General features: G+C 44.2%; 1 protein-coding gene across 2 annotated transcripts in view; it reads right to left on the reverse strand.

Annotated features, from left to right (window-relative positions):
* Nucleotides 1-24,450, reverse strand: part of prima1 (proline rich membrane anchor 1) — a 75,369-nt gene that overhangs the window by 14,346 nt on the left and 36,573 nt on the right. The window lies entirely within an intron of this gene.

Consider the following 24,450-nt stretch of genomic DNA (forward strand, 5'->3'; position numbering starts at 1 on the left):
TTTATTTTATACAGTCATTATTGCTCATCTGTATCAATGGAGTCAATCATTTTGGACCCCAATGTATGTGTACTATGATAACTTTAGAAATAATAGCATTTATTTACCCATATTACTCACTGTTACTGTTCAATAAAAATAATGTACACAATTAATATGTTGTACTGTAAATATGTAGCCATTTAAAAAATATGTTGTATCATGGTGGAAAGCTGGAAATCATACCATGAATAAAATAATTGTATTCATGGTAATAAATCATGGTTAACACCATCATACATGCGTGCTCAGTGTAGCCTTTTTGTCTTCTACCAAACCAATCAGCTGGTTGTTCGACTAAACAAATCTTCGGACGTCATTGATCATGTGCTTCTAATAAAGGGATACAGACATCGGCACACTGCTTCAAAGTACACTGCTTAGTGATTCCGACGCATGCCTCGGAGCTCTGGCATCAAACGTAACATCACTAGAAAACGTTTAGTATTTGTCCAGTAGGTTTCCTCAAGGAGAAAGCCCACACTTCTATGTCAAAGATAATAAAACAAAAACACTATAGTAAATACTACAGTAATGTCTGCAAAAACACTACAGTAAATAGTACAGTATACTACAGTAATGTCAGCCAAAACACTACAGTGAATATTAGTGATGGGAAACCGAGGCTTTACGCAGAGCTTTCAACACAGTGCACATTAGATTTATCTTCTGGTCAGGAATAAATATCAGCATGTTTGATGTTTATATAGACTTGTTTTCCAATTGCATCCATCAAAACATCATGGTGCAGTGGGTAGCTGTGAGCGTTGGTAAACTACATTTTGTTAGAATGTGGGGTTCGCAGCCCGCATCCCACATCCTACTTACCCTTTTTGTCACCAGGTTTCGATAACCATTGGCTGTTATCACAAAATATTATCATAGGCTACACTAAATATAAGGAATTATTTGAACAACAATGGGAAGATAGTGTGGTTTCACAGAAAGTTATTTTTCAACCATAGCCTATGATGGTGTCTAATCCCAAATCCCGGTCCCTCCCTGCTGAGCTGATGTTCAGGTGCTATAAACTGAAAAAAATCTAACTACGTTTGTAAATAAGGTGTCCAGTAGAGGTCGGTGATTGAAAGCAACTTTGCATCGAAAAAAGCACTGGCACCACAGCGAAATCAGTGGGATCTCACATTTTGCAACACACGGTTCAAAAAAGCACGTGCTCAAACTAAGCTTCGGATGTCATTGATCACATGGTAATGTTACTTTGAAACTATCAGTCTATGCTTTGAAATGAGCAACAGATTTTTTGTTACAAACAAAACATTTACATAAGACTGTGGCTCCATTGCATGATTTAGGATGTTAAATAAAAAACGGAACAGCCTATGGTTATCAAAACTCTAACTTTAAAAGTTAGAAATACAATGTAGCCAGTGTTTCAAAGAAAATAAAAACATTACAGGGATTTGATCCTGTGCCTCCACAAGACAAGACACTCACTCTCCACTGCTGTAGAGGCAGAGCCACCTGCCAGGTTAGAAATACTGTAGAGAAGAATAACTAGACTAAGCCTGTAAGTAGTATTCAGCAGAAGTCAATGTTTTGTAAGCCACAGTGGGATCCACTGACTGTATTTTATTTGTATTTATTATGGATCCCCATTAGCTGCTGCCAAGGCAGCGGCTACTCTTCCTGGGGTCCAGCAAAATGAAGGCAGTTATACATTTTAAAAACATTACGATACATTCATAACAGATTTCACAACATATTAAGTGTGTGCCCTCAGGCCTCTACTCTACTACCACATACAGTGGGGGGAAAAAGTATTTAGTCATCCACCAATTGTGCAAGTTCTCCCACTTAAAAAGATGAGAGAGGCCTGTAATTTTCATCAACTTCGTCAACTATGACAGACAAAATGAGAAAAAAAATTCCAGAAAATCACATTGTAGGATTTTTTATGAATTTATTTGCAAATTATGGTGGAAAATAAGTATTTGGTCAATAACAAAAGTTTCTCAATACTTTGTTATATACCCTTTGTTGGCAATGACACAGGTCAAACGTTTTCTGTAAGTCTTCACAAGGTTTTCACACACTGTTGCTGTTATTTTGGCCCATTCCTCCATGCAGATCTACTCTAGAGCAGTGATGTTTTGGGGCTGTCGCTGGGCTACACGGACTTTCAACTCCCTCCAAATATTTTCTATGGGGTTGAGATCTGGAGACTGGCTAGGCCACTCCAGGACCTTGAAATGCTTCTTACGAAGCCACTCCTTCGTTGCCCGGGCGGTGTGTTTGGGATCATTGTCATGCTGAAAGACCCAGCCACGTTTCATCTTCAATGCCCTTGCTGATGGAAGGAGGTTTTCACTCAAAATCTCACGATACATGGCCCCATTCATTCTTTCCTTTACACGGATCAGTCGTCCCTAGTCCCTTTGCAGAAAAACAGCCCCAAAGCATGATGTTTCCACCCCCATGCTTCACAGTAGGTATGGTGTTCTTTGGATGCAACTCAGCATTCTTTGTCCTCCAAACACGACTGAGTTGAGTTTTACCAAAAAAGTTCTATTTTGGTTTCATCTGACCATATGACATTCTCCCAATCCTCTTCTGGATCATCCAAATGCACTGTAGCAAACTTCAGACGGGCCTGGACATGTACTGGCTTAAGCAGGGGGACACGTCTGGCACTGCAGGATTTGAGTCCCTGGCGGCGTAGTGTGTTACTGATGGTAGGCTTTGTTACTTTGGTCCCAGCTCTCTGCAGGTCATTCACTAGGTCCCCTCGTGTGGTTCTGGGATTTTTGCTCACCGTTCTTGTGATCATTTTGACCCCACTGGGTGAGATCTTGCGTGGAGCCCCAGATCGAGGGAGATTATCAGTGGTCTTGTATGTCTTCCATTTCCTAATAATTGCTCCCACAGTTGATTTCTTCAAACCAAGCTGCTTACCTATTGCAGATTCAGTCTTCCCAGCCTGGTGCAGGTCTACAATTTTGTTTCTGGTGTCCTTTGACAGCTCTTTGGTCTTGGCCATAGTGGAGTTTGGAGTGTGACTGTTTGAGGTTGTGGACAGGTGTCTTTTATACTGATAACAAGTTCAAACAGGTGCCATTAATACAGATAACGAGTGGAGGACAGAGGAGCCTCTTAAAGAAGAAGTTACAGGTCTGTGAGAGCCAGAAATCTTGCTTGTTTGTAGGTGACCAAATACTTATTTTCCACCATAATTTGCAAATAAATTCATTAAAAATCCTACAATGTGATTTTCTGGATTTTTTCTCAATTTGTCTGTCATAGTTGATGTGTACCTATGATTAAAATTACAGGCCTCTATCATCTTTTTAAGTGGGAGAACTTGCACAATTGGTGGCTGACTAAATACTTTTTTCCCCACTGTATGTGACCGACAGTCTCGATTCGTCTTATGCAGCAAAATTTGAAATGTTTTTATTTTTACATTGGATAAAAGTAGAGACTCAGAGTTAGAAAATGTTATATCATACACTACAGTTGAGGAACAATGGGAAAGTAATTCTGCTTTGAAAGTTGATACACTTTTAAAATCACTTTTGAGAAAATGGCCTTTAAATGTTTTGGTACACATACTGGAGAACTCTTCTTGGTCTACACCCATTCAGCATCGTTCACTCCCTCTTAAGCTTTAGCCCCACCCATTTCTTTAAGGATTCACATGTGAGGCCATGTACTAAATAACTAAAGATTTCAAGACTAAAGGCTGGTTTATACTACGGGTGTGTTCGTAAATGTAATCTGGAGTGCCAGAGTGTTCTCTGGGCGTTCGTAAACTCAGAGCATTGTCAGATTGTCCGTTTGTAAATTCAGAGCATTTCGCTCTCGGAGCGTTCAGAGCGCACACTGGATGCTCTGGCCGAGGAGTAGGGTTGATTCAAGCGTTCTGATCTAACAACAGCAGTCAAGCACCCAAGCTAACTGGCTAACGTTGGCTAGCTTGCTAGCTACAGTGAGGGAAAAAAGTATTTGATCCCCTGCTGATTTTGTACATTTGCCCACTGACAAAGAAATTATCAGTCTAGAATTTTAATGGTAGGTTTATTTGAACAGTGAGAGACAGAATAACAACAAAAAAATCCAGAAAAACGCATGTCAAAAATGTTATAAATTGATTTGCATTTTAATGAGGGAAATAAGTATTTGACCCCCTCTCAATCAGAAAGATTTCTGGCTCCCAGTTGTCTTTTATACAGGTAACGAGCTGAGATTAGGAGCACAATCTTAAAGGGAGTGCTCCTAATCTCAGCTTGTTACATGTATAAAATACACCTGTCCACAGAAGCAATCAATCAATCAGATTCCAAACTCTCCACCATAGCCAAGACCAAAGAGCTCTCCAAGGATGTCAGGGACAAGATTGTAGACCTACACAAGGCTGGAATGGGCTACAAGACCATCGCCAAGCAGCTTGGTGAGAAGGTGACAACAGTTGGTGCTATTATTCGCAAATGGAAGAAACACAAAATAACTGTCAATCTCCGTCGGCCTGGGGCTCCATGCAAGATCTCACCTCGTGGAGTTGCAATGCTCATGAGAACGGTGAGGAATCAGCCCAGAACTACACGGGAGGATCTTGTCAATGATCTCAAGGCAACTGGGACCATAGTCACCAAGAAAACAATTGGTAACACACTACGCCGTGAAGGACTGAAATCCTGCAGCGCCTGCAAGGTCCCCCTACTCAAGAAAGCACATATACAAGCCTGTCTGAAGTTTGCCAATGAACATCTGAATGATTCAGAGGAGAACTGGGTGAAAGTGTTGTGGTCAGATGAGACCAAAATCGAGCTCTTTGGCATCAACTCAACTCACCGTGTTTGGAGGAGGAGGAATGCTGCCTATGACCCCAAGAACACCATCCCCACTGTCAAACATGGAGGTGGAAACATTATGCTTTGGGGGTGTTTTTCTGCTAAGGGGACAGGACAACTTCACCGCATCAAAGGGACGATGGACTGGGCCATGTACCGTCAAATCTTGGGTGAGAACCTCCTTCCCTCAGCCAGGGCATTGAAAATGGGTCGTGGATGGGTATTTCAGCATGACAATCACCCAAAACACACGGCCAAGGCAACAAAGGAGTGGCTCAAGAAGAAGCACATTAAGGTCCTGGAGTGGCCTAGCCTGTCTCCAGACCTTAATCCCATAGAAAATCTGTGGAGGGAGCTGAAGGTTCGAGTTGCCAAACGTCAGGCACAAAACCTTAATGACTTGGAGAAGATCTGCAAAGAGGAGTGGGACAAAATCCCTCCTGAGATGTGTGCAAACCTGGTGGCCAACTACAAGAAACGTCTGACCTCTGTGATTGCCAACAAGGGTTTTGCCACCAAGTACTAAGTCATGTTTTGCAGAGGGGTCAAATATTTATTTCCCTCATTAAAATCCAAATCAATTTATAACATTTTTGACATGCGTTTTTCTGGATTTTTTGTTTGTTTTCTGTATCTCACTGTTCAAATAAACCTACCATTAAAATTATAGACTGATCATGTCTTTGTCAGTGGGCAAACGTACAAAATCAGCAGGGGATCAAATACTTTTTTCCCTCACTGTACTTCCAGACACAAATGAGAGAACAGCTCTCTCTGACCATTTTACTCACCCTAGCAGAGCTGGTTAGGCTGTGTTTATGTTATCCAGAGCGTTGGTGACTGCAACTGTGCTGCTGGCAACAATTTCATTATGTTTTTTTGCCAACGTTTACTGACACTGGCCATATTCAATGGGTGTTGAGCGTTCGCAAATGTGTAAGTTATTCTGTGCTCTGGCACACTCAGACGAGAGTGCTCTGAAATCAGAGTAGATAGCCAGAGCGAATTTACCAGCTACGTCTATCGACAGTTGTCGCAGTGACATCATGAATATTCTATTGAAATGGTTACTTGCATAGTGGAGTCTTTTGTTTAGACATGTAGCTAGCTAGCTAAACAATGAACCATAATCCCAACTCATAATGTTACTACCCTGCATGGCTCTGCAGGTAGCTAACCTTAGGCTATAACTAGCAATGCAAATGGCTCTGAGATACGAATAATATTACTACACAGATCATACATGTAACTTTAGCTAGCGAGCCAGACAGCTAACGTTAGCTAGCTAGCTAACAGTACACTTTAACTTGAAATGAAAACAACTTTCTGACAAAATTAGAAATGTGTAATATCTGAAAATGTAGCTAGCTAGACTATCTTGCCCGTATACATGGAATGACGTTTCTCCCTCTCTTTCACGGATGTCATGGTTGCCCTTAGTTTGAAGATGTAATCCGGAGACAGGTGTTTTATACAACAGCCTTCTGTGTGTTCTCTTTTCGACTCCGTCTGCATATTTGCAATCAAACACCAGAATTTTTTCCATCTCCTTAGCTATCATACTCTAATTCCACTGATTTCAAAACTTGGTCCTCCATAAAGTGGAGAGCAACACTTACGTAGTTCTACTACCTGATATATTTAAAAAAATCTGCGTTAGAAAGGATTACCAACACATACTGACCAGGTCATGTTATAGACAGAAGCGTGCTACATGGCAGACCAATCCAAAATAATCTCTCGGCATGTCCAGCCCACTCATTATCTCTGCCAATCATGACTAGTGGGAAGATTGCTGTCTTTTCCGGTGGCTAAACAAACTAAGCTCATAATTTAACAATTTTATTCGTATTTACAGATGGCATACAAGTTTGTTATTAAGGCACATGAAATGTCACATGTTCCAGAAGGCATTCCTGACAAAAAACGCATTTTGATAAATTAAATAACGTTATGTTAAAATGGCTCTCCTGTGAATTAGTGACGCGCGACATACGCCTAGTTTCCTGAAACGAGTCACATATCTATAACACAAAATCCATGTGTACATGTGTGTATAGTGCATATGGTATCGTGTGTTTGTATGCATGTGTCTATGTTTGTGTTTCTTCACAGTCCTCGCTGTTCCATAAGGTGTATTTGTATCTGTTTTTTATGACTAATTTTACTGCTGGCATGAGTTACTTGATGTGGAATAGAGTTCCATGCAGTTATGGCTCTATGTAGTACTGCACGCCTTCCATAGTCTGTTCTGGACTTGGGGACTGTGAAGAGACCTCTGGTGGCATGTCTTGTGGGGTATGCATGGGTGTCCGAGCTGTGTGCCAGTAGTTCAAACAGACAGCTTGGTGCATTCAACATGTCAATACCTCTCACAAATACAAGTAGTGATGAAGTCAATCTCTCCTCCACTTTGAGCCAAGAGAGATTGACATGCATATTATTCATGTTAGCTCTCTGTGTACATCCAAGGGTCAGCCGTGCTGCCCTGTTCTGAGCCAATTGCAATTTTCCTAAGTCCCTCTTTGTGGCACTTGACCACATGACTGAACAGTAGTCCAGGTGCGACAAAACTAGGGCCTGTAGGACCTGCCTTGTTGATAGTGCTGTTAAGAATGCAGAGCAGCACTTTATTATAGACAGACTTCTCACCATCCTAGCTACTGTTGTATCAATAATGATATAATAACAATCCACAGTTACTCCAAGCAGTTTAGTCTTCTCAACTTGCTCAATTTCCACATTATTCATTACAAGATTTAGTTGAGGTTTAGGGTTTAGTGAATGATTTGTCCCAAATACAATGCTTTTAGTTTTTGAAATATTTAGGACTAACTTATTCCTTGCCACCCATTCTGAAACTAAATGCAGTGTGGCTGACATTTCAGTCGCTGTGGTAGCTGACGTGTATAGTGTTGTGTCATACGCATACATAGACACACTGGCTTTACTCAAATCCAGTGGCATGTCGTTAGTAAAGATTGAAACAAGTAAGGGGCCTAGACAGCTGCCCTGGGGAATTTTTGATTCTACCTGGATTTTTTTGGAGAGGCTTCCAGTAAAGAACACCCTCTGTGTTCTGTTAGATAGGTAACTCTTTATCCACAATGTAGCAGGGGGTGTAAAGCCATAACAAAACAGCCCCCACAATGTTTTATCATCAATTTCTCTCAGCCAATCATAGTGTAAGTGTTGTGCTTGTTGAATGTCCTTCCCTATAAGCGTGCTGAAAGTCTGTTGTCAATTTGTTTACTGTAAAATAGCATTGTATCCGGTCAAACACCATTTTTTCCAAAAGTTTACTAAGGGTTGGTAACAGGCTGATTGGTCGGCTATTTGAGCCAGTTAAGGGGGCTTTACTATTCTTAGATAGGGGAATAACTTTTGCTTCCCTCCAGGCCTGAGGGCACACACTTTCTAGTAGGCTTAAATTGAAGATATGGCAAATAGGAGTGGCAATATCGTCTGCTATTATCCTCAGTAATTTTCCATCTAAATTGTCAGACCCTGGTGACTTGTCATTGTTAAAAGACAACAATAATTGTTTCACCTCTTCCACACTTACTTTACGGAATTCAAAATTACAATGCTTGTCTTTCATAATATGGTCAGATATACTTGGATGTGTAATGTCAGCGTTTGTTGCTGGCATGTCATGCCTAAGTTTGCTAATCTTGCCAATGAAAAAATCATTAAAGTAGTTGGCAATATCAGTGGGTTTTGTGATGAATGAGCCATCTGATTCAATGAATGATGGAGCGGAGTTTGCCTTTTAGCCCAGAATTTAATTTAAGGAGCTCCAAGCTTTTTACTATCATTCTTTATGTCATTTATCTTTGTTTCATAGTGTAGTTTCTTCTTCTTTTTATTCAGTTTAGTCACATGATTTCTCAATTTGCAGTATGTTTGCCAATCGGTTGTACAGCCAGACCTATTTGCCATCTCTTTTGCCTCATCCCTCTCAACCATACAATTTTTCAATTCATCATCAATCCATGGGGATTTAACAGTTTTTCATTTTCTTAATGGGTGCATGCTTATTAGTAACTGGGATAAGCAATTTCATAACTGTGCAGCGTCTGGTTGTTCGTCATTACACAGCACGGACCAACAAATATTATTCACATCAACAACATAGGAATCACTACAGAACTTATTGTATGACCTCTTATACACAATATTAGGCCCAGCCTTTGGAACTTTGGTTTTCCTAGATATGGCTACTATATTGTGATCAATACATCCGATGGATTTGGATACTGCTTTCAAACTAATTTCTGCAGCATTAGTAAAGATTTGATCAATACATGTTGATGATTTAATTCCTGTACTGTTTGTAACTACCCTGGTAGGTTGATTGATAACCTGAACCAGGTTGCAGGCACTAGTTACAGTTTGAAGCTTTCTCTTGAGTGGGCAGCCTGATGAAAGCCAGTCAATATTTAAATCACCCAGAAAGTATACCTCTTTATTGAGATCACATACATTATCAAGCATTTCACACATGTTATCCAGATACTGACTGTTAGCACTTGGTGGTCTATAGCAGCTTCCCACCAGAATGGGCTTTATGTGAGGCAGATGAACGTGAGGGATCAAACAAACTTTGTACATCAACTGCTTGTCAACTTTGGGTTTGAAAAAACACATTTGACTCAAATTAGGGACTGTACAGTATTTACAGTGCCTTCGGAAAGTATTCAGACCCCTTGACTTTTTGCACATTTTGTTACGTTACAGCCTTATTCTGGATTAAATTGTTTTCCCCCCTCATCAATCTACACATAATACCCCATATTGACAAAGCAAAAACAGGTTTTTAGACATTTTTGCTAATTTATATATTTTTTTTAACCTGCAATATCACATTTACATAAGTATTCAGACCCTTTACTCAGTACTTTGTTGAAGCACCTTTGGCAGCAATTACAGCATCGAGTCTTCTTGGGTATGACGCTACAAGCTTGGCACACCTGTATTTGGGGAGTTTCTCCCATTCTTCTCTGCAGATCCTCTCAAGCTCTGTCAGGTTGGATGGGGAGGTTGCTGCACAGCTATTTTCAGGTCTCTCCAGAGATGTTCGATCAGGTTCAAGTCCGGGCTCTGGTTGGGCCACTCAAGGACATTCAGAGATTATCTCAAAGCCACTCCTGCATTGTCTTGGCCGTGTGTTTAGGGTCGTTGTCCTGTTGGAAGGTGAACCTTCGCCCCAGTCTGATGTCCTGAGCGCTCTGGAGCAGGTTTTCATCAAGGATCTCTCTGTACTTTGCTCCGTTCATCTTTGCCTCGATCCTGATCAGTCTCCCAGTCCCTGCCGCTGAAAAGCATCCCCACAGCATGATGCTGCCACCACCATGATTCACCGTAGGGATGGTGCCAGGTTTACTCCAGACATGACGCTTGGCATTCAGGCCAAAGAGTTCAATCTTGGTTTCATCAAACCAGAGAATCTTGTTTCTCATGGTCTGAGAGGATTTAGGTGCCTTTTGCCAAATTCCAAGCAGGCTGTCATGTGCCTTTTTCTGAGGAGTGGCTTCCGTCTGGCCACTCTGCCATAAAGGCCTGATTGGTGGAGTGCTGCAGAGATGGTTGTCCTTCTGGAAGGTTCTCCCATCTCCACAGAGGAACTCTATAGCTCTGTCAGAGTGACCATCGGGTTCTTGGTCACCTCCCTGACCAAGGCCCTTCTCCCCCGATTGCTCAGCTCTAGGAAGTGTCTTGGTGGTTCCAAACTTCTTCCATTTAAGAATGATGGAGGCCACTGTGTTCTTGGGGACCTTCAATGCTGCAGAAATGTTTTGATATCCTTCCCCAGATCTGTGCCTCGACACAATCCAGTCTCGGAGCTCTACGGACAATTCCTTCGACCTCATGGCTTGGTTTTTGCTCTGACATGCATTGTCAACTGTGGGACTTTATATAGACAGGTGTGTGCCTTTCCAAATCAGGTCCAATCAATTGCATTTACCACAGGTGGACTCCAATCAAGTTGTAGAAACATCTAAAGGATGATCAATGGATACAAGATGCACCTGAGCTCAATTTCGAGTCTCATGGCAAAGGGTCTGAATACTTATGTAAATAAGGTATTTCCGTTTTTTATTTGTAATACATTTACAAACATTTCTAAAAACCTGTTTTCACTTTGTCATTATGGGGTATTGTGTGTAGATTGCTGCGAAAAAAAATATTTAATCAATTTTAGAATAAGGCTGTAACTTAACAAAATGTGGAAAAAGTCAAGGGGTCTGACTACTTTCCGAAAGCACTGTACAATACCTGGAGAAAATCTGACCTCTCTGAAATTGAAAATGTATAGCCCTGAAATTGAAAATGTATAGCCCAAGTGTTCAGACCCTGCCTGAACACTTGAAAAAAACAAGTGGATAAAGTGGATAACAGAGAACATGCCTAACGTTTACCCTCACTCCTAGGACAGACCAGAGCCATAGATATGCAGTTTTAGAAACTGATCTTCGTTTTGTAAGCATTGCATGGCAAAGTAGCCAGAAGGTTGTGGATTCGCAGACCACCGCGGACAAGGGTAGGGGTGAAAAGATATCCATTATAATAAAAGCACTGCATGAATCTATCATCTTATTTGTGGTCTGAGAAAAAATTGCCTTTTATAAACGCATTTCATGCAATTCTACGCCATTTTACATGACCGGAGACAAGCACAATCTTTTTTAATACCACAATAGAGCATGACAATGAATGAGCGCATGCTGCAGCACCAGAGACGTTTTGATTTCTATACAAATAAAATAGTATATGTTTGGAACAGTGCTAATGTTGCTCGATCAAATGTAACAAATTTGCACAACAAAATAATCTGATCATCAATTAATTTGAATTAAAAGCCATTTGTTGTTTAACACAGCAGGTAGGCCTATATGCACGTGTAACTGTTTTTCATTTGGGAAACTATCATTTTCTAATTTATTCTATTTTATTCCATGATATTGTTGTTACAAAGTAGATTTGTGTTGAGTGTGATTAGGGCATAGGAATATAGGAACATTTGCTAGGCTAAATTAACAAATTAGGAATGCATAGCTCACCGCATGATCCTCAAATCAAAGACTGGCCAAACTTGTGTTTCTAAAAGTGAATTCAAAGGCACTGTAGAATGACTGTATAGCCTGTAATTTTAATGCTGAGAGCTACTGCTAGCCTGTAGCACGTCACAAATGCTTCACAATTGATATCTTAAATGGCAGGCTATATCCTTGAAAAAAAAATATATATATAGCCTAAATAATTCATTTTCGTTCATTCTGTGGCTATCTAGCTTGCTCCTGAGTGATTTAGAGTTAGTTTGTTGTTTAATAGCCTGTTGAAATGTCAAACGTCAATTGATAGTGACCGAATCACACATTACATTTTTTGTCTCCTGGGCAATAGAAGGTTGTAGCATAGCCTCTGAATGTCATAGAGACAAACCAAAGATATCCCATATGCATCAGAGTCATGTCTTTCCCCTGCTTTTTACAGCATTGCAGACTAAAGCGTTGTTATTACATTTACCAGACACTCTTATCCAGAGCAACTTACAGTTAGTGAGTGCATACATTATTTATTTTTCATACCCCCTGTGGGAATCAAACCCACAACCCTGGCGTTGCAAACACCATGCTCTACCAACTGAACTACATCCCTACCGGCCATTCCTGGATTCGAACCAGGATCTCTAGTGGCACAGCTAGCACTGCGATGCAGTGCCTTAGACCACTGCGCCACTCGGGAAGTTACAGATCACTTGATATAATCAGGTCCATTTAACTGTTTTCAAAATCGTAAGCTAACAAGGGGTAGGCCTATGCTTTTAGCCATTTTCTTTAACAAAAGCCACAATACCTTCACATGCCCCCTCAAACAGAGCCCTGGTTTTAACTTAACACACCAAGCTCTTCACTGACACTGAGATATTTAAGGAGTGCATGGTGACTGAAGGAATTGGCTGACAAATTCTATGGATAGCAGACTATAATTTCATCTGTCAAGTAGGTAGGCCTACCTCTTATTTCTTGAATAGGAAGAAATAGGCTCCAACACAAAGCCCTCTTGTTAGCAGCCTAAAATCAAATTTAAATGAAGGCTGTTTAAATGAATTATGCCTTCTCGAATTAGCCTACATTCAGCACCCATGTGCTGTCCATCTCCGTGGCTGCTGCTTTATAGTAAGGTAAATTATGTAAATTACTCGAATATCGCTTATTGTGAGGTCAATAAGTCTGATAAATAGCTTCCTTATGGGCAATGAAACATATTGTTTTTATTAAAATCAATTATAGCAGTAGCAAGCTTACCTCCAGTCCTCCGTCTCATCTTCGCGCTCTCCCTCTCAAACTAAACAGGACATCAGTACACAGATATTGCATAATTTGGACAAATAAACAATTATTTTTGGAAGAAGCCTTTGACTCACCTCCTGAAGTGCCACTGTACACAGCACATTCATTGGTTAGGCAGCACAAAAGTGTTTACATCAGCAAGAGCAGTACAGACCGAGGCTCATGATTAAGAACACCTATCCATTGCAGTGTGTAAGCAGTGTAGCCTAGTTTCAATGGCGCCGGAGTGGATGGCAGCCGTTTTACGGGCTCCTAACCAACTGTGCTATTTTGTGTGTTTTTTCGCATTGTTTGTAACTTGTTTTGTACATAATGTTGCTGCTACCGTCTCTTATGACCAAAAAGAGCTTCTGGATATCAGAACAGCGATTTCTCACCTCGAACTGGACAAAGATTTTTTCTTTAATGAGTCATCGATACATTGTGTGGAATCAGTAATGCTTTGAAAACTGCATCGGCGTGTCAGAGCTCTGGTATCAACCATCCCATCACTAGTGAATACTATAGTATATAAATATAGTAATACTACAGTATTTATACCATAGAGTATTTTTACTATAGTATTTTTTAATGTGGGAGAGTATCTCCAAATACCTTGATCAACATAGATGCTTAGATCGTGGGTTCGATTCCCTCTATCCATACAGTGAGGGAAAAAAGTATTTGATCCCCTGCTGATTTTGTACGTTTGCCCACTGACAAAGAAATGATCAGTCTATAATGTTAATGGTAGGTTTATTTGAACAGTGAGAGACATAATAACAACAAAAAAATCCAGAAAAACGCATGTCAAAAATCATTGATTTGCATTTTAATGAGGGAAATAAGAATTTGACCACTCTGCAAAACATGACTTAGTACTTGGTGGCAAAACCCTTGTTGGCAATCACAGAGGTCAGACGTTTCTTGTAGTTGGCCACCAGGTTTGCACACATCTCAGGAGGGATTTTGTCCCACTCCTCTTTGCAGATCTTCTCCAAGTCATTAAGGTTTCGAAGCTGACGTTTGGCAACTCGAACCTTCAGCTCCCTCCACAGATTTTCTATGGGATTAAGGTCTGGAGACTGGCTAGGCCACTCCAGGACCTTAATGTGCTTCTTCTTGAGCCACTCCTTTGTTGCCTTGGCCGTGTGTTTTGGGTCATTGTCATGCTGGAATACCCATCCAAGACCCATTTTCAATGCCCTGCGGAGGAAAGGAGGTTCTCACCCAAGGTTTGACGGTACATGGCCCCGTCCATCGTCCCTTTGATGCGGTGAAGTTGTCCTGTCCCCTTAGCAGAAAAACACCCCACAAAGCATAATGTTTCCACTTCCATGTTTGACGGTGGGGATGGTGTTCTTGGGGTCGTAGGCAGCATTCCTCCTCCTCCAAACACGGCGAGTTGAGTTGATGCCAAAGAGCTCGATTTTGGTCTCATCTGACCACAACACTTTCACCCAGTTCTGCTCTGAATCATTCAGATGTTCATTGGAAAACTTCAGACGGGCCTGTATATGTGCTTTCTTGAGCAGGGGGACCTTGCGGGCACTGCAGGATTTCAGTCCTTCACGGCATAGTGTGTTACCAATTGTTTTCTTGGTGACTATGGTCCCAGCTGCCTTGAGATCATTGACAAGATCCTCCCGTGTAGTTCTGGGCTGATTCCTCACCGTTCTCATGATCATTGCAACTCCACGAGGTGAGATCTTGCATGGAGCCCCAGGCCGAGGGAGATTGACAGTTCTTTTGTGTTTCTTCCATTTGCGAATGATCACACCAATTGTTGTCACCTTCTCACCAAGCTGCTTGGCGATGGTCTTGTAGCCCATTCCAGCCTTGTGTAGGTCTACAATCTTGTCCCTGACATCCTTGGAGAGCTCTTTGGTCTTGGCCATGGTGGAGAGTTTGGAATCTGATTGATTGATTGCTTCTGTGGACAGGTGTCTTTTATACAGGTAACAAGCTGAGATTAGGAGCACTCCCTTTAAGAGTGTGCTCCTAATCTCAGATCGTTACCTGTATAAAAGACACCTGGGAGCCAGAAGTCTTTCTGATTGAGAGGGGGTCAAATACTTATTTCCCTCATTAAAATGCAAATCAATGTATAAAATTTTTGACAGCGTTTTTCTGGATTTCTTTGTTGTTATTCTGTCTCTCACTGTTCAAATAAACCTACCATTAAAATTATAGACTGATCATGTCTTTGTCAGTGGGCAAACGTACAAAATCAGCAGGGGAGGCGTAACCTCCCGAGTAGCGCAGTGGTCTAAGGCACTGCATCGCAGTGCTAGCTGTGCCACTAGAGATCCTGGTTCGAATCCAGGCTCTGCTGTAGCCGGCCGCAACCGGGAGACCAATGGGGTGGCGCACAATTGGCCCAGGGTCGGGGAGGGAATGGCCGGCAGGGAGGTAGCTCAGTTGGTAGAGCATGGCGTTTGCAACGCCAGGGTTGTGGGTTCGATTCCCATGGGGGGCCAGTATGAAAAAATTTAATAATAGAATAATGTATGCACTAACTGTAAGTCGCTCTGGATAAGAGCGTCTGCTAAATGTAAATGGGATCAAATACTTTTTTCCCTCACTGTATACGAAAACTGTATGCCTGACTAGGCGGCTTTGGATAAAAACATCTGCTAAATGGCATATATTTGACAAAACCATGTGAAAGGTTTGACTGCTTTAACCATGTATTAACGAAACCATAACCCTATCCAAATCAGGCATGGGCAATCCCTGCGAGAGCCAGTAGAATCAGGTGTGTTGCCCACTCCTAAATCGACTAGCACTCCATAGGAACAAACAGATAATAGTTTGTGTTGACGTGCCCTGAAAATAACATTGATAGCCCCGTTAATGCATAGTTCCCCCAAATAAAACAATGATATATTGATTTCCTTACCCCTAAAGTAGTCTATGGACATGGTATGACAACAGCCCATGCTTTGGTTTTGTTTACCTGGCCATTGTTTCCAAATGATAACTTTGATCATTTGTGGCACAAATCCAATGCAAGTCAATGGTACCAATATTATAATTTTTCGTGCTTCATGTCCAAATCATCCTAAAGTATCTAAAATTGATTGTGTAGCTCAATTAAGTTACTTAACCTCTCTGGCAAATGATCCATGGGAGAGACATAACTGTTTTTGTGGTCGTTTTAATTTTGTTATCATACAGCCAGACACGGTAGAGGTATCCTTTCGCAGAAAAACCCAGCCCTTCTCCTTCATTCCTCCTCTTCTGTGTCCTCTTTCCCCTCCATCAGGACAGGAGTCTCTCCCTCAGGCACCCTGGCAAGGCGATAGCCTGTTCTCTTTTTTACTTGACACTTCTGCAGAGTTATGTAACTCTCCCATGGCCAAACCTTTTACATATTGTTATTGATTGAGCCAGTCCATTTGACTGGCCTAATACAATTACAGAGGGTAGGACACATACTATACATTCAATGCCACATGCACATGCACGCACGCATGCCCACACACACACACACACACACACACACACACACACACACACCCACACCGTGTTTGATAGCCAAATGCCCTGGTGCTATCCTCCCAATAAGGAAGTGTCTCACCAAAACAAACAATGGACCACTTTAGAGTAGAATATATTTACTTCAGTCTTAACAGCCTAAATAATCCTGACCACAAACAGTCTCATCTGCATTAAAAATGGGACCCTAATTCATGCCAAAACTTACTTCAGGCCATGTAGCTGAGTGTACTGTAACTCCGTGTATCTAAAGTCGCTGCATATTCAGCATGTAGTAAGGAACGTGCAATTAGAGCTACGTTCATGTTACATTCGCCAATGGAGCCAAGACTGAGTAAGACAAAGGGCTATAGTCAAAATGACTTATGGGCTAAACAAATCCCCCTGCACAAACAAATTAAAACCCTTGGTGACTTCCAGATTCATGATTAAATCATCCACATGTCACAACAACACAGTGCAAGCCTTCCCCTCAGGGCTGCCTCTGCTCTTTCTCACCAGTCACCATTTCCTTTAATGACATGTCATTACCATAGCAATTCTCCTAAGCTTTTAGACTATGGCGGCCGTAAAACGGTGATAAGGTAAATGGTTGAAGTGTTTTTTTAGATGGTGTGCTCTGTGTGGGAGCAACTGAACCCCGTGGCACTGTTTTTATTCCTCTGTTCGCTGAGCGTCACTGAATAATGGGTCTAAATGCCCATAAAGGGAGACATAAAAAAAAAGAAATACAGACTCTGCTAGACTTAGCATGCTCATTAGGGAGAAAATTGCTGCCAGCTGGGGTTCCCATCCTGAGTTTATTTGCCCCCACTCAAATTCTCAGGCACAGAGAAAGAGAGAGAATGCCACTACAGATGTGACAACAAAATATACAGTAGCTATATACTGTATATTGCATACTGGATATCTAATGCCATAATTCAGGAGCAATACTTCTGATAAACCTGCCTCAGTGCTGGTCAGATAACATGTATTGTGAAAATATATTCACATTTATCATTTATGACAAAAATATATATATTGTTTGCATCCCTCCTGGAGAGGTCGTCCGCATTGCCGTGCTGGGCCCCCAAATCAAGTACTTCTTCTCCCTCAGGAGGAGCTTCCTGCTGACATACATGATGGGGTGCTCCTCGCCTTCCTGCTCTTGGGACAAGATGGCCCCTACCCCTGTGTCAGACGCGTCTGTCTGGACCAGGAGGTTTTTTGAGAAGTCCGGGGTGACGAGTACCGGGTGCGAACATAGCGTGTCCTTCAGGGCATGGAACGCCTCCTCTGTGTCCTCTGTCCATCGCTCCGTCTGGGGTAGGCGTGCCTTCGTTATGTCTGTGAGGGGAGAAGCTATTGCAACAAAGTTAGGCACAAATCGACTGTAGTAGCCTGCTAACCCCAGGAACGACTTCACCTGCCTCTTGGTTCGGGGGACCGGCCATTACTTAATGGCGGCGATTTTCTTTTCTTGGGGCTTCACATTTCCCCGCCCGATTCGATAGCCCAGGTAACTCCACCTCGGCGTAGCCCAGCTTGCACTTGTGGGGGTTCACGGACAGCCCCGCATCCCTTAGCGCATCCACCACTGCCTGTAACCTACAGAGATGGGACTCCCAACTGTCACTGTGCATCCAAATAAGAAGCAGCGTACTCACGGTGCGGGTGCAGGACGCAGTCAATGAGTCGCTGGTAGGCCGCTGGGGGCCCGTGGAGCCCGAAAGGAAGAACCCAGTAGTGGTATATCCCCCTGGAGTAGAGAAGGCACCAGCGGCACAGGTCCAGGGTGCTGACGTATCTTGCCTTCCCCAAGTGGTTGATCAGTTCGTCCACCCGGTGCATGTGGAAGGCATCGAATTTACTGACCTCGTTCAGGCCCCGGAAGTCATTGCAGAAGCGGACGGGTTCGTCCGGTTTCGGTACCATCACTATAGGGCTAGACCACTCACTGTGGGACTCCTCCAGTATCCCATCTCCAGCATTGTCGTCATTTCCCGCTGGACCGCCGCCCTACGGGCTTCTGGTATCCGGTATGGCCGTTTACGCACTTTTTCTCCCGGATATGATGTTCCACGAGATCCGTGCGCCCCGGCACCTCGGAGAACATTGACGTATTCCGCTGAACCTACTCTCTGAGTGTTTGTCGTTGGGTTGGGCTGAGGTCTTCCCCCATGGAAACTTTGACAGAGGGCGGGTTCGGCTGTGGCCGGGTCTACGTTGCGCACAGTGCCTCTTGTGCGTGCCACTTTTTCAGTAGGTTCACATGGTAAAGATGGAGGGGTTTTCTCCGCCCCAGTTGGCGGATCTTATAATTGACATTGCCTACCCGCTCGACGATGTCGTAGGGCCCATGCCACGTTGCCAGGAATTTGCACTCTGTTGTGGGGATCAGCACCAAGACCTTCTCACCCGGGTGGAACTCTTGTGGTTGGGCCCCCCGGTTGTATGTGCGCTCTCATGGTTGGGCCCCCCAGTTGCATGCCTTCATCCTCTCCCTCATCTCCGCCACGTGTTCCACCACGCTGCGAAGGGGGGTCGGTTGGTCCTCCCAGACCTCCTTGGCTAGGTCCATCAGTCCGCGGGGTCGACGGCCATACAGGAGCTCAAAGGGGGAGAACCCAGTGGACGCTTGGGGTACCTCACGCACCGAGAACATCAGGTGGGGCAGCAGCTGGTCCCAGTTCCTCCAGTCTCTCTCGATGACCTTCTTTAGCATCTACCTTAGGGTCTTATTGAAGAGTTCGACTAGTCTGTCCACTTGTGGATGGTACACACTGGCCCTCACCTGTTTGATTCGTAAAAGGTTGCAGACATCTTTCATTACACGAGACATGAATGCGGTGCCCTGGTCCATCAGGATTTCCCACGGAATACCCACCCGGCTGAATAAATGGAAGAGCTCCCGTGTGATACCTTTCGCTGTCGCCGTGCATAACGGGATCGCCTCCGAATACTGGGTGGCGTAATCCACGATTACCAGTATTGGTGTCCCCTCGCAGTCTTCACCAACGGACCCACCAGATCCATCACCACCCGTTCAAACGGCACCCCTATGATGGGCAAGGGAACCAAAGGGTTTCTATAATGTGCCCTCGGGGCTGTGATCTGGCACTCCGGGCAAGTACAGCAGTAGTCCTCCACGGCGCGCTTGACTCCGGGCCAGTGGAACCGATTCCCGATCCGTTCCCTGGTTTTCTCCATCCCCAGGTGTGCCCCTAGCAGGTGGGTGTGGGCGAGCTGCAAGACAGTCCTAACATACTGGGTGGGTATGAGTAACAAGTATTTCGTCTCCCCATTGTGCTTTACTACCTGATACAATAAATTATGCTTGTTGGCGAAGTGTGGGTAGCGCCACTCACTTACCCCGGGTAATAGCACGCCGTCGACCGCGATCACCTGGCCCCTCGCATTCTGGAGGTTGGGGTCCTCTAACTGGGCCGTCCCGAACTGGCCCGTGAGGATTCCTGTGTAGGGCGGCCCATCTGGTGCCTCCACCTCCATAAAGGGGAGCCTAAGGTCCTCCTCGGACGGTGGCTCGCTTCCCGGCGTGGGATCATCTCCCTCCTCCTGGTCCGACTCGGGCCCAGTGGATACCTCTCATAGTGGGGCGTGGTTTGCCTCCTTCCTACCTCGCGCGCCTCCCCAGGTCCCTCCTCCACTACCTGGAAAAGAGGGAAATCTCTACCAAGGAGAATGGGCACGGGCAGGTTAGGAACAGCCCCCACGCGCATCTGACACTCCCCCTTGGGGTGGTTATCCGCACTGGCATGGTTGGGTACCTCTTCGTGTCCCCGTGTACACAGGACACTGTCATCTCCTCGTCCCCCGGTTCGTCTTTCCCCTCACGTGTGAGTGACTGCGGTTGGGCCAGGGTCACCATGCTGCCGGAGTCCAGCAGAGTGCTGGTGTCGACGCGATCCAGGACGACCTTATCGATTATCGGGAGAGACGGTATGACGGTCAGTAGCCAGGCCTTGGTAAGGCTCACCAGGTTTCTCATCTGAGCACGGGGAGAGATGGTGGAGTCAAAGGCCCAGTCGTGGACCAGTTGTGCACAGCGTGCGAGGCTGAATCCATAACGGCTCAGGATCTCATGTTTGAGTCCCTCATAATTTGCTGCCTCGTCGGCGTTCAAGTCGAAGTAGGCCTTCTGTGCCTTCCCGGAGAGGTAGCGTACCAAAAGGCTGGCCCACTTGGACTTGGGCCATCCTTCCCTTTGCGCAGTCCTCTCGAAGGTGCACAAATACGTCTCCACGTCATCTTCCTCCATTAGCTTGACCAGGAACTGATTCGGGCTAGACTCCTGAGCCATCCCACCCTTCAACTGGGCTACCTCCGCTACCAGTCTGAGGTTTTGTTGACGCTGCTCCTCCAGCGCTTGCTCCTGGGGTGCCTGTTGCTTCTGCTGGCTGAGGATAAACTGAGCCACCAGTTCCTCCATGGTAATCTCTGTACGCTTGACCCCACGGCACCCAAATATACTGGCCTGCCCGTATTTTCCACCATATGTGGTAAACCGTGGGGTGTTGGGTTAAGTGTGCAGGGATGAAAACAGAGACAGGGAGGTTCTAGTCAGAAAACGCGACTTTACTAGGCAACAAAATAAAACATACCAACACAATAATTTAGGTTTGGCTCGATCCTTCTTCTCAGATTCGGCTCTGTGACTCCGGGAGCATCGTTCCCCTACGTAGGCTCACTCCTTGCCTCTCTCTCCCTTGTCGTGTGCCACGGTGGTCCCTTAATGTGGCTTGCACGGCTGATTGGCACTCTCCTCTAATCACCTCTACTTGGGTCCATCAGCGTCAGGGTGCCCAGCCCGTGTACTCCCAGCAGAGGGAGCCAACGTCGCGACACGTACCTCCCCTCTATCACCAACCCCCGGGGTAGACCTCCCGGGATACCACAATATATATATCCCAAATATATAGCTTATATGCATTTTCTCAATTTCAGGTGCTTGGCAATCTGTTGTTGTGAGAAAAGTGCAGCAGTTTTGCAATGCAAAAACTGTGGCCTACTACAGTACATCAAACCGGCTGCTAAAAATATCAACAAACATTTACTTTGAGTCTGCCGAGACCTAGAGAAAGGAGTTATATTTAGAATCCTCCTGACCCTTTATGGGAGGAACAAGCGTATGACTAACCATAACAAGCCACAGTAGTAGCTACCCTGTCACTGGATGGCTCAATCCTTGGAAAGTGAAAATGAGCCAAAAACACATTATACACACAGGTTTATTTACAGGATGTTTCTTGAGGAGTCAATATCAAGAGAAAAGTTTGGCAGAGGACAAAGATTGTTAGAAAAGTGTGAGTGGTGTGATGTCATTGTTTTTTTTCATTGCCTTTGCATGACCCTGTGTGCCTCCCTCTATTTATTCCCCATGTTCCTTCCTGTCTGTCACAACCTCACTGATCACTGTTTGCCTCTGAGGGTGGAACCCAACAAATCAGATACCCTTCTCACAAATCAGATACCCTTCTCACTCCATTTCCCTGAACTATGGCGTTGCCTCAGAAAGAGAGAGGGAGGGAAAGACAGAGCGAGAGACAGAGGGATGGAGAGAGAGGTGGGGGAGAGACTGGTGAGACAGGTGAAAGAGAGAGAAAGAGAAAGAGAGAGATGGAGGGATGGAGGAAATGAGTGGGGGGAGACAGAGGGAGAAAGGGATAGAGGGATTTGATAAGAAAAATATATTTGCCAGGCCTGAATAATTTGGGATAATAAAATCGAGTGGTGTGGTGATATGGGGACAGCAGCCAGTTCCAAAAAGCTCCAGTGGATTCATGGGGAAAGCCTTAAAACTGGCACATACCTTTCTAGTTCAGTGTGAATTAATGAATCCGTCTGTCCTCAGATCAGCCAACTTCTATGCCTGAGTAGATCAGGCATACAGTGGGGAGAACAAGTATTTGATACACTGCCGATTTTGCAGGTTTTCCTACTTACAAAGCATGTAGAGGTCTGTAATTTTTATCATAGGTACACTTCAACTGTGAGAGACGGAATCTAAAACAAAAATCCAGAAAATCACATTGTATTATTTTTAAGTAATTAATTTGCATTTTATTGCATGACATAAGTATTTGATACATCAGAAAAGCAGAACTTAATATTTGGTACAGAAACCTTTGTTTGCAATTACAGAGATCATACGTTTCCTGTAGTTCTTGACCAGGTTTGCACACACTGCAGCAGGGATTTTGGCCCACTCCTCCATACAGACCTTCTCCAGATCCTTCAGGTTTCGGGGCTGTCGCTGGGCAATACGGACTTTCAGCTCCCTCCAAAGATTTTCTATTGGGTTCAGGTCTGGAGACTGGCTAGGCCACTCCAGGACCTTGAGATGCTTCTTACGGAGCCACTCCTTAGTTGCCCTGGCTGTGTGTTTCGGGTCGTTGTCATGCTGGAAGACCCAGCCACGACCCATCTTCAATGCTCTTACTGAGGGTGCAGTCGTCCCTTACAAGATCTCGCGATACATGGCCCCATACATCCTCCCCTCAATACGGTGCAGTCGTCCTGTCCCCTTTGCAGAAAAGCATCCCCAAAGAATGATGTTTCCACCTCCATGCTTCACGGTTGGGATGGTGTTCTTGGGGTTGTACTCATCCTTCTTCTTCCTCCAAACACGGCGATTGGAGTTTAGACCAAAAAGCTCTATTTTTGTCTCATCAGACCACATGACCTTCTCCCATTCCTCCTCTGGATCATCCAGATGGTCATTGGCAAACTTCAGACGGGCCTGGATATGCGCTGGCTTGAGCAGGGGGACCTTGCGTGCGCTGCAGGATTTTTATCCATGACGGCGTAGTGTGTTACTAATGGTTTTCTTTGAGACTGTGGTCCCAGCTCTCTTCAGGTCATTGACCAGGTCCTGCCGTGTAGTTCTGGGCTGATCCCTCACCTTCCTCATGATCATTGATGCCCCACGAGGTGAGATCTTGCATGGAGCCCCAGACTGAGGGTGATTGACTGTCATCTTGAACTTCTTCAATTTTCTAATAATTGTGCCAACAGTTGTTGCCTTCTCACCAAGCTGCTTGCCTATTGTCCTGTAGCCCATCCCAGCCTTGTGCAGGTCTAGAATTGTATCCCTGATGTCCTTACACAGCTCTCTGGTCTTGGTCATTGTGGAGAGGTTGGAGTCTGTTTGATTGAGTGTGTGAACAGGTGTCTTTTATACAGGTAATGAGTTCAAACAGGTGCAGTTAATACAGGTAATGAGTGGAGAACAGGAGGTCTTCTTAAAGAAAAACTAACAGGTCTGTGAGAGCCGGAATTCTTACTGGTTGGTAGGTGATCAAATACTTATGTCATGCAATAAAATGCAAATTAATTACTTTAAAATCATCCAATGTGATTTTCTGGATTTTTGTTTTAGATTCCGTCTCTCACAGTTGAAGTGTACCTATGATAAAAATTACAGACCTCTACATGCTTTGTAAGTAGGAAAACCTGCAAAATCGGCAGTGTATCAAATACTTGTTCTCCCCACTGTACATAATTACTCACTCAATCCAAATCCCAGGAGCCTCCTTCGATTTTGACTGCTATGATGCATCCGTTTGGGGCCATTCCCCTTGAAGCTCTTTTTTGGCAAGTCTTTTATCTACTTCCCTAACGGTTTGTCAATGTTAGCTAGACTCAAGTGCAGCTCAGGACACATAGGCACATATGCTCTGACACAAACACACACACACCACTCTTCTGGCTCCTAGCTCACCTCAAAGAGTAGCTGGATCAGGCTGACATACTGTAGCTGG

The sequence above is a fragment of the Coregonus clupeaformis genome, chromosome 36, assembly GCF_020615455.1.
Source record: "Coregonus clupeaformis isolate EN_2021a chromosome 36, ASM2061545v1, whole genome shotgun sequence".
Taxonomy (NCBI): Eukaryota; Metazoa; Chordata; class Actinopteri; order Salmoniformes; family Salmonidae; genus Coregonus; species Coregonus clupeaformis.